This window comes from Hylaeus anthracinus, unplaced genomic scaffold, assembly GCF_026225885.1.
Source record: "Hylaeus anthracinus isolate JK02 unplaced genomic scaffold, UHH_iyHylAnth1.0_haploid 27402, whole genome shotgun sequence".
Lineage (NCBI taxonomy): Eukaryota > Metazoa > Arthropoda > Insecta > Hymenoptera > Colletidae > Hylaeus > Hylaeus anthracinus.
In genome coordinates, this window is record NW_026535205.1 from 7,528 (window position 1) to 18,630 (window position 11,103).

At 39.6% G+C, this 11,103-nt stretch overlaps 1 long non-coding RNA gene across 1 annotated transcript; it reads right to left on the bottom strand.

Annotated features, from left to right (window-relative positions):
- Positions 1-6,031: 6,031 nt before the first annotated feature.
- LOC128893383 (uncharacterized) lies at positions 6,032-9,429 on the bottom strand. The gene is made up of 2 exons (XR_008461315.1): positions 7,892-9,429; positions 6,032-7,745 (listed from the first exon to the last, which is right to left on the bottom strand). It is a non-coding gene; the product is annotated as an uncharacterized LOC128893383 (long non-coding RNA).
- Between the last annotated feature and the right edge of the window lie 1,674 nt (positions 9,430-11,103).

An 11,103-nucleotide genomic window follows, 5' to 3' on the forward strand; every position in this document is an offset into this window, starting at 1 on the left:
TTTAAAAATTATTTCCGACGCTTGCAAGCATCAAATTTCCATCCCTTTCGCAACGAACGACTCGTAATTTTGTTCACTTGGACGCTGCTTACGGATGTTACAATGGCGTTTCGACGAAACGGCAGGCTCTTTGAATGTGTCTTAAAACCACGCGATCCGCGGTGCGATTAGTAATCGTAAAGGGAGAAAGAAAGGGTTGTCGAGACTCGAGGGAGTGAATGGGTGAGTGGAGCGCGTGACTAAGGGATGAAGAAGAGCGAATGCGAGAGAGCCCGGAGCGACGTTATAGGTAAATCGATATAATTATTGATTAAGGGATAAGTTGTGTACAAATGTATTATAAATTAAAGATTATCCTCAGAGTACCTTAAACGCAGAAAGACGAGCGAAAAAAACGAGAGAGATAGAAAGAGATACACACAAGAAAGAGAACAAACTCAAAACCTCAATATTATGTAGAATTCTTCTCCCCCGACTTGTACCAATGTAAGATCGTGGTTTCCGGGCCGCGAGGTACGGGGAACACGCGTAGGATCAATAATTAAGGTATCGATTAATTATCTAATTAATTAATTAAAGCGTATAAACTCGACGTTAAGACAGTTGCTTAGGGACGTATTAAAATAGCGGTGGGGAGAATGTTTTTAACGTAAACAACAAATGCCAACCATTGTGTTCTCGTGAGAATCATAATTATTCCGTAACTCTTAAGTGAAAGACAAAAGCGTATCTAAGTCGTTGATTAGTCGTTGTAATTTTAATTCTTTCGTTAGAGAGCAAGACGTTAAAGGGAGAACGGGATAATGTACGTGGGAGGCTGAGAACGTTAAATTGCCCGAAGGGAAAAGTGACGAGACCGCGTGTGTCGAATGACAGGAACAATCGAGCATGTGCGTGGACGATGATCGCGGTAAACGACCGTCGAGAGCGAAAATGGTGCGCGTATCCTACACCGTGTGAATCTGAGACTGCACGAGCGATACTTGGACGAATAAGACAGCGATTTCCAAACTTTTCGATCGACACTATTCACATAACGATTACATTATTATTTTTTGTTTTAAATAGCCTTTAGCTTTTAAAATATATATCTCAGAATTTTATATAAATAGAAGCTATATTTCACTCAAGAAAAATTACGCTAGAGTATTATTAACTAGAGAAAATAGTTTTAAAGACGTCAGTGAAATGGTGCACGTTACTGTAAAATCTATTTCTATTTTATATCTCGAATTCCTACTTTTTCTTTTTACGGGACACACGTTCACATCGCATGGTTGCGCAGTTTGCGAAACGCTGGATTAAGGTGTGATTGTCGTGAAGTGCTCAACGAAGTGGAAGCGAGTGAGAATGTAAGCGAAAGTGGACCGAACAGGTGTGAAAGGTTGTTCGAAGGAAGAGTCGGCGTAATTGCGAGAGGAGGGCGTGTAGAAAAAAAAAAAAGAAAAAGAAAAATAAGTAAAAGGAGAAACGAATTTTCGACGCGAAACGACAGAGACACACAGTGACCGTGACACACTAAACACACTCTAGTAATACAAGGAACATAGTTTGTACGGGACGTACAAGTTGGACGCGTTCGGCGTCGTACCAGGTTTAAGGTTTGCCAAATCTCTATTAAGTAAAGACACGCGAGACAATGTAAAACTTTATTAAGCTGAATTACGTATATAGTGCATATAGGGAGTACTTGCATTAAAAGAATCATAGCTAAACCGTTAGTGCTTATCGCGACGATGTGATGAAAAAGTGCAGGCGCAATATTTCCAAATCGATCAATCTCCCTCCCTTCGCGATCATCTCAGTTTTCGTTGGATATCTCTTGTAAATGATTCGTCGATATATATCGCGATAAAACACGGACCGAAGCGACACTCGACGATTCCGGTTCACTTTTCCACCGTGATCGTTTCTAAAGAACGCCACCTTTCGGTACAAACGGAACGTCGATATCGGGGAATTATTTTCTGACGACACGGAGATTCTATAAAAGCACATCCAACGAGAAATATTTCTGCCAATTTTCGTAGGAAAACGTGGATCTATATAGAAATTATACTATCCGATAGGATACTATCAGAACTTGCTTGCACTATTATTTTATTAAACTGGTGTAATTACAGAGAAATGTGCCAGAATGGAATTAGAATCTCTGGAAGTCGGATGAATGTCGCTGTCGTTGCGCATACGGAGTTTTAAAAAATATTCCTTTGAAAGTGGCGAGTTTTTAAGAAACGACGTACACTTTGCAGGATAGCACCTATAGATAAGCACCTAAGATTTCTCAAACATTATCCGGAGAAACAAAGTAAACGATTACGTCTTAGTTCATATAACATTCCCGAAGCATTTCGTGAAAATGCGGAGGATATCGACGTTTACGAATCGCAAAGGTGGCGGGTGCATCGGTTATGCGTCAATTATTCCCGCGATTGATTCGCTCGTAGATTTTGTTTCCCCGATTACACGCGTGCAACGCGATACGCGACGAGTGAGGGAAGGGAGAAAGAGGCAGAGACCAGCGAAAAGCTCGGGAAGTAGTTTTAATAGCGTACTAACGATCGTTGACTAATTTTAGCGACATTAGTTTATCTTGATAAGAGCGGGGGAACGATTGGCAGAGAAAGGCATCGATCGACCGAGGAAAGCTTGTAGGTAGCCACGAATTGTTGACGAGTAGCGATTACGGATTATCCAAGGGATTAACCCTCTATAATCAAAATTACGTACACCCTTCTCACAAAATTAGATCGCTAAATACCAATAACGTTGTTGGAGATACAAAACGGTGAATTTTAAATAAAAAAAACACGAACTTTTATCTACAACGTAAAACGAATAGCAATCTCGTTGTTACGTAGACAGGAATAGTCGCAGATGAATTAGGTAATTGGTGTTCGAATCCGGGTACTCGCGGGGTTATAGAGGGTTAAAGAAAGTGAAAACTGACGAGAGAACGAAACGAGGACTAGGGAACGCACGAAACGGAACGTCCATCATGCCACTCGTGCGATTTGGCTGGGAAACTTCGTCGGGAAAAGAGGTGAATTGGGGTGGAGCCAGGGTTGAGGGACGAGGTAAAATAGGGTAGGCGGTGAGGTCACGTGGACAGGGTAGGGTCGGCCAAAATGAGAGACGGAGCGGAAGGACATCGGAGCGGGGTTGTTTTCGTCGAAGGGATGATGAAAGCGTGCTCCCTCAAATTCGGCGTTTTAATGTTCTTTTCGCGATTTCAGGGTAAAACGAGGAAAGAGTGAGAGAGAGGGAGGGAAAAGAGGTGTGGTTCGTTAGGAAACGATGAATCGAGAGTTCGAAAGAGTGTCGGGAAAGGTCCAGCTTGGGGAGGGCAGTTTCCATATTCGCGAATCGCTAATTTCTGCTTTATTTTCGCTCAGTACACATTTCTTTACAATGTAAAACCTTTACTCCTACCCGCTCCCCTCACCCCTAAAAACGACACGTGAAACAAAACAGTACCACTATTATTGCTACTGTACTATTACTATTACTGGCTACAGCTATTACTACTACAACTACTATAATATTACTACTACTACTACTACTACTACTACTACTACTATTACTATTACTACTACTACTACTACTACTACTACTACTACTACTACTACTACTACAACTATTACTACTACTATTATTATTAATTATTATTAATTAATTATTATGAATTATTGTCATTATTACTACTACTATTATTACTCATCAAATACACACATACACATATATATATAAATATATATAATATATATTAATATACTTAACGGTGTTTCTAGTGGATTAATTGATTAATTGATACTTAAGATATATTAATAATATTAATAATAACGATTATAAATGATGATGATATATATATATATATATATAATTATATATATACATAAATATATATATATATAATGATGATAAGGTGATATGCTGATAATTATTACGATGATATAATGATAATATAGAAAAAAAAAGAGTGGATCATTATTCGTAAAGTACATACTGGAATAGATTATGAGGATGATTAAATAGAAAATGATATTAATGAAAAAAAAAAAAAAAAAAAACAAGAAACTTGTCAATCGAATCCAAACAATCTTCTCCCTCCGTTTAATTAGTTCTCATTTTAAGTAATCATCGTTTTTTTTTTCTTTTTAAGCTTATACCATGAATTCCTTGTGAGACTTAAAACACTGCACAATCTGATGTTGTTATAACGATACCTTTGCTTTCGAGCGATCAATCGGCTCGATGATCGGGAAACGAGCGTCGCAAAGAGGAACGTATCGTACCCGATGGCAAAGTTTCTCTAACTTCATGGAAGTATCACGCGAAAGACATACCAGTGCATGAGCGGACGTGCGAATGAAAGCAAGCATGCGAGTGCGCGCGATGAGAGACTCAGATTTTTCGGGTTTTTTTTCGAGAGAGAGTTTCAACAAGATTACATCCTTTCCCCGATCGCTCGAATTGCTGGTCGATAATTCTAGACAGCCTTCTATCTTCTTTTTGTCGCTTCTGTTTTGCAATCAGCTTAGAAGTCGGTTATCGAACATCGAACCGACATTTTTTTGGACATTTCCGTACACTCGGAGAGGTTTCGTTTTTAATGCTAATTCCTCTTCGATTAATCGATTATATATATCGTTAGTCGCGTGCAAACGTTACCAGATAGATTTCTCGCTTTATATTCCGAAAGCGATATCTAAAATGATTTTAATAAATATCGAGGTCTGCTAAGTGAAAGAAAACAGTTCGAAAAATAAATTCTATTTCGAAACTACATATTTACACAGTCGTCGTTCTCGAAATATAAAGCGAAAAATCTACTCGGCAACTTTTCCACGCAACTGCATATATATATATATTTTCCATTTTTATTAATTAGTTACTGCGCCACGATTGAACTGCGTTTGCGCGCAATTGATTTATCATCTGGGACGAAGTTACGGAGATGGTTCCAAACAATATTTTTTTTTTTTTTTTTTTTTTTTTTAATTCTTTATTGCATCGTTGACATTACCTTCTCATTGGTGCAGTGTTTTATGCGCGGTTTCAGCGTACGTCATGTCGCCTCGAAACTGAGATGGAAATCACATTCGGAATTTGTTAAAATTTATTTAAAGAGGAAAATTTGTTAAAAAGACTCAGGTTCGCGGCGACTTGGCGTTCTTCGGTACTTCAGAGGCCGAGTGTCTCAATTATCAAAGCTGGAATGCCTTCCATTCAATCATTCAACAGCCCCTTTAGTATTTTTTTTTTACACATTCAGTGCAATGTTCCTCGCAGTAGGTCACGAATCAGTGACTTTATACCGCCGTGAATTTAATACCGGTATTATGCTAAGCTAATCTATACAGAAACCGACGAAGTACCATAGTTAATGCAAAATTCCTGTAGTAAAATCGAGGATACTCGTTAGCGTTATTTTAAGACTTTGGAATCGTGTTGGATCAAGTACATTTCTCAAAAAATTCAGTATAGAAACAGAAACCGATGTGATATTGTAATTAATACAAAATTCCTGTAGTAAAATCGAGGATACACATTGGTTTGGAATCGTGTTGGATCAAATACAGTATTAAAAAATTCGTGTAGAAACGAAGTTGGGTGTATTTTTATATTTCGGTTTCTATATAGATTGTAGTTATAATACCTGTATTTTATGTGAGCCGTTCTTTGCACGAATCGCTTAACTCCATAAAACAAACACTTGAGAACTGCGACAATTCCCTTTATAATACCAAAAAATAGAAATAATAAATGACCTTAATCTTCATTATTTAGGAAATTCAAGATTTTTCAAAAGCTAGAGTTAATTGTTCCATACAATGAACGGGTCATATCACGGTACAAGTCCCCATCACGAGTAAAGTTTGAATTCGAGGCGCGAGGCACGCAAAAAAAATTCTCTAAAATAAGCCATCGCGACGAGGCCCCAATTTGGAATTTCCTTTCTCCTCCAACGCGTCACGCGCACATTTTGCTAATTTTCACGCACCGGCGAGTGGCGTGTACCACCACCTAATTCCTTCCTTTGTTTCCCGCAGACGTGATCCCGATCCCAAAGTTCAAAAATACCGAAACTGGGAGCCCGACCTTCATTCCAAATGGAGACGCAGCCCCGGGTCCCCAACGATTTTCCTTGACTCAGCATACCAATTACCATCCTTACAGGCGCTAAAGAAATAGCCAACCGGCTGCCAAAGACACAGACCAACGCTCTAGGTTCCTATAAATTACGAGATTAGAGAAGAGAGAGGTTGGCGGTGCTGTGATGGAGGATGATAGAGAAAGAAAGAAAAGAAAAAAAAACACACACACACACAGAAACGGGATGTTTCAGGGTGAAATAATCGAAACGAGCTCGATCGTTTTACGAAACTGGCCATCCTCTTGCTTCCCTATGTCTGAAACCCGTCGCGTCCAATCGTTAATCGGCGAGAAAATTGACTTTTTTTTTCCAAGAGGGCAGTTTTGAGTTTGTTCAGCCGACGACTATAGCCCGTAAGATGATTATCGATTAAGAATTTATACTAAGTTACGTGCAAGTGACGGCGTGTAAGCAAGCGTCCTTTTACAAATTAAGATTAATTAAGGCCGCCAATTTAGCTGTACGAACCCATCATTAATCTATCGTAACATTAAAATTTTTACTATTCGATCATTTTAAACGTTAGCTAAGTAGCGTCTAAGCCATTCTTTCATTCATATATATATATATTTTTTTTCTATTTATAAGGCTTATCACAAAGACGGAATCATGGTGCAGAGCGTCTTCGGAGTTATTTTTAAGCAGTAAGGGAATCATTGAAAAATTGACAATTGAACTCGCGGCTCAGCCACCGCGACTTTAAACTTCCTTTGAGTTAGGAACGCGTTCCTTTGGTTCTGTGACTTCTCGAGATCGGTAACGTTCAGTCGTATTATTCGCTATCTGGTTCGAATTAAATTTCATCGCACGCAGAAAAGTTTCTCTCGATTTCCAGCAAATCGTTGCTCGCGACGCGTAGCACTAGATAATTTTATAGTAATTATTTAAGGCCCGTGCTATAACGAATAAATTTTGTACTGAAAATTGTAAGAGGGAGCGAGAGAGAAAGAGATACATTGACGTTGTTTAATTCATGGTTTTATTTATACGCATATATTTAAGACGTTTAGTGTTTTATCTATAAGCACTACGATTAAGACGGTTAAGGACGTAATATAAGCTTTTCCTACTTGCACGTTACGAGACATTTTAGATATATTTATCTCATAGTCGCACGGTTATACATTAATCCTAGGCATTATCGTACACCAGATCGGTGGAGATCAATTCCGGCGTATCGTCGTTTTTAATACAGTTACATTTTACAAATCTGGTACATGTATTTCACGGAACTCCGTCAAATAATCCCGCGATCCTCTCCCACGTTGAATCGCGACAAACGGTCTCGTTGTCCTCGTTCGTATCCAATTGACCTCACGTTCGGGACGGATCCTCTTCAACACTTAATCTGCAGGGTGCCTGAGCTCGCACCTTTCTCAAATTCTTAAGGAATTAATTATTCAAGCATTATTATTCAGAGTCGATCGAAGGAGGGAACATTGGATGTAACTTTTATTATTATTTTCATATGAGGAGGAAAAAGTGTTTTTGCTTGATGAATACATCATTTCCAACTTTGTTTTTCCGTGGAGGAACATCAGTTTCTCACATTAACAGTATTCAATACTCCCGCTCCATGAAAACTAGACTAAATCTACTCAGACAGTATTTCCGTGTAGACAGTATGTGCATTAACGGTATTCAATATTGCCGCTCCATCAAATAGTATACAAAACCTACTGAGACAGTATGTATACTAACAGTATTCAATACTGCCGCTCCATTAAATACTACACCAAACCTACTCAGACAGTATGTACATTGTACGGTATTTAATACTTCCGTCTCATTCAAGAACTACACCAAACTTACTGAGACAGTATGTACATTGTACGGTATTCAATACTTCCGTCTCATTCAAGAACTACACCAAACTTACTCAGACAGTATGTACATTGTACGCTATTCAATATTTCCGTCGTACTAAACACTACACCAAACCTACTGAGACAGTATATACATTGTACGGTATTCAATATTGCCGCTCCATTAAATACTACACCAAACATACTCAGACAGTATGTACATTAATCGTATTCAATACTCCTGTCCTCCAAAAACTACACCAAACCTACTGAGACAGTATGTACATTGTACGGTATTCAATATTGCTGCTCCATTAAATACTACACCAAACATACTCAGACAGTATGTACATTAATCGTATTCAATACTCCTGTCCTCCAAAAACTACACCAAACCTACTCAGACAGTAGATTTCGGTCCTGGTGCTATGGTGTGTTCTTCCACGTAAAAAAAAGTTAGAAATGATGTATTCACCGTGATTGGTTAAAAAAAAACCACTCTTTGGAATATTTCAGTTTTTGATTATCATATCGAATAGGAATGGGAATATTTTGTGATCCGCAGATTAAGTGTTAATCCTCGCGGAATTTTCTGAAATTCTCCTTCATCGCAGCGTCGCCTTTACCATAATTTCAATCGGTTCATGCAACAGTAATCGAGCGTACGAAATTTCCAACGAGTCGATGACCGAAGAGGCTGACAATTTATTCGGTGCAGATTCGTATCGATTCAACGACTCTTTCGGTGATTCGTGAAATTGGTTGTTGAACCAATGAACGCATTTTGGGCGAGTTGCACAGTGTAGGCAGGAGACTCTTGGCACAGTGTTCAAGATAGAAATGTATACCGAAATTCGATTAATATATTTCGTTTATTAGTCGAGTATATAATATTACGTTGATAAAATGAGGTTCAATTAAAATTAATGACGTACTCGAACTTTTGACGTCTGTAATTCTGTGGTTGGAGGTAAGTGCGACAAACTCTGATTTCATCTTTAAAAATACAAAATCCTTACGGGTATAATATGGGCATAACGTAGAAAATTGCACAATAACAGACAATCCTTTCTTTCCTATTAAAAATACTCTAATCCAGAATGTTTATACATCGACGACTCTGCATGGTTAATTTTAAGCAGAATACTAACTTAAAATTATCCAAACGAAAGACTGAATCATCCAAATCAAAATCACAGAATAGCCCATGGAATTTCGAATGTCCAATTAGAATGACCAAGCTTGATACTCGGGAACTAACAAACAAACGAAGTAAATTAATTTAATTAATCTTCATATCCTATCATCTTTATTCCCAATAGTGTAACCATTGTAACGACTGTGCCAGGTTCATCCTGTCTAGATTACGCAACGAGTTAACGGTCTTCTAGCTTGCGCTTCTAATCCGTTGCCATGCACTCGCGACACAAGTTCGTAAGCTGGTCCAAAGGTTTAGTTCAAACTACGGAACTAATTACGTCCGCGGTTCGAGCCATTATTCGTGGTCGACCTCTTCGATTATCGGTAGCGTTTCAACAACGAGCTGGCTCGCGATTACGCGCGTCACAGCTCTCCGATTACCACTCTCTCCCTGATTGCGTCCTTGGGCCGCGTCCTGGCACACAGTACTACGTTCTTTTATGCGATTCTAACAGGCACCGTATACGGATCCTCGAGACTAGAGAGCGTTCCTGCTGCCCCAGGAACCAATGACAGCTACAGTGGCGGTGGACCCCAAAGGGGTTACACGGGATCCTCATCCAGCTCCAACAATTACCATCCCTACCGTCGCTAGAATGGATTTAGACATAACTCGAGTCCCCGGCGTTAGAACGTGGTTTCGCTTACCCTCTTCTCCGTCATCGGTGCACGTGCGTGTACAGTAAACGGTACAAATATAGCGATTTTAGGGATGTTGCTAAATTTTTTAATTGCAGAGTATTCTGATGCAATTCATTCTGGAATCTATCGTTCCTCGTTTAACTTGAACGATGGAGTTATTACAAGGCCTTGGGAAGTTTCAAGACTTAATCCTTTGCACTCCGAATTATATTTAAATTTGAGAGTTGTATTTGAAGTTTACTTCCGCTAAAAAATAAGGTAATAAACGGAGGAAGGAACAAATTCACTTAGATACCAGTTTTATTCTCACTTTTGTTATATTTTGTCACTTTCAAGCATTGTCTCTTGAAACAATTTCGTTCGCTATTGATTTCGACGAAGGAGCTCCTGAGATAAAAACTAGGATTGCAAAGGCTTAATAAGTGATTGAATACCGTCAGGGTCGATTAACTCGGAATATATAAAAATTCTCTATGATTCCAGATTAGAAAATGCACAGTAATCTCAAAGTGCAACACTGCCCAGCCAAGTAAAGTGCATATACCACCCACCAAGGGGTGTTTTAGACCAACTTCGAAACCGACGTCATCGCTATATTAGCACCGTCGACTGTAAGCGTGCTTTCGCATACTAATGCACCCCGGAATGCATTAGTTCGCCTGTGCATTCGATCTTCCGCGCAACGCGGCCGCCGGGCTGGTATCGATACCGAGACATCGATTTTGTATAGTTCATTTTTTTTTATCGATACGCACCCCCATTGAACCATCGCGAATGGTTCGAGCTACAGCGTGCGAGCGATCGCGACCGAAATATATCATATATATTAAAGCGCGGAGCGCAGCGATCGGTTCGCTCATTTTAAAAAAAAAAAAAAGATATTCGAGATACATTTGCGCCAAGAGGATTTCCGGGGAAGGTCAGGGCCAATTCGTGGACGAGGAAGCCTTCGGAGAAGAAGAAGGCGGCTCCGTCGGCGCACCAAGCATCGGACCAATTTTTCTGCGCGTGCAGCGATCGCCATCTTGGAACTTGACTTCAGGAAGATCGCGTGTCGCGCATATTTTCCTCCCCCTTTCGTCGTTATTCGGCGTCAACGTCGCCGAAGAAGTGAAGCCTGTCCATTAAATCGTCTACGATTTAGTCCACGGGGCTGTGTCGATCGGAACGAGGGTCATTCGACGGAAAAATTGGATTCTATAAGGGTTGAAAATAGGGGCAGAAGCTTTTGTTACGTGCCAAATTTATACACCGTGACTGTATTGGTTTTCTACGTGGTCGTTACGCGATGAGATACCG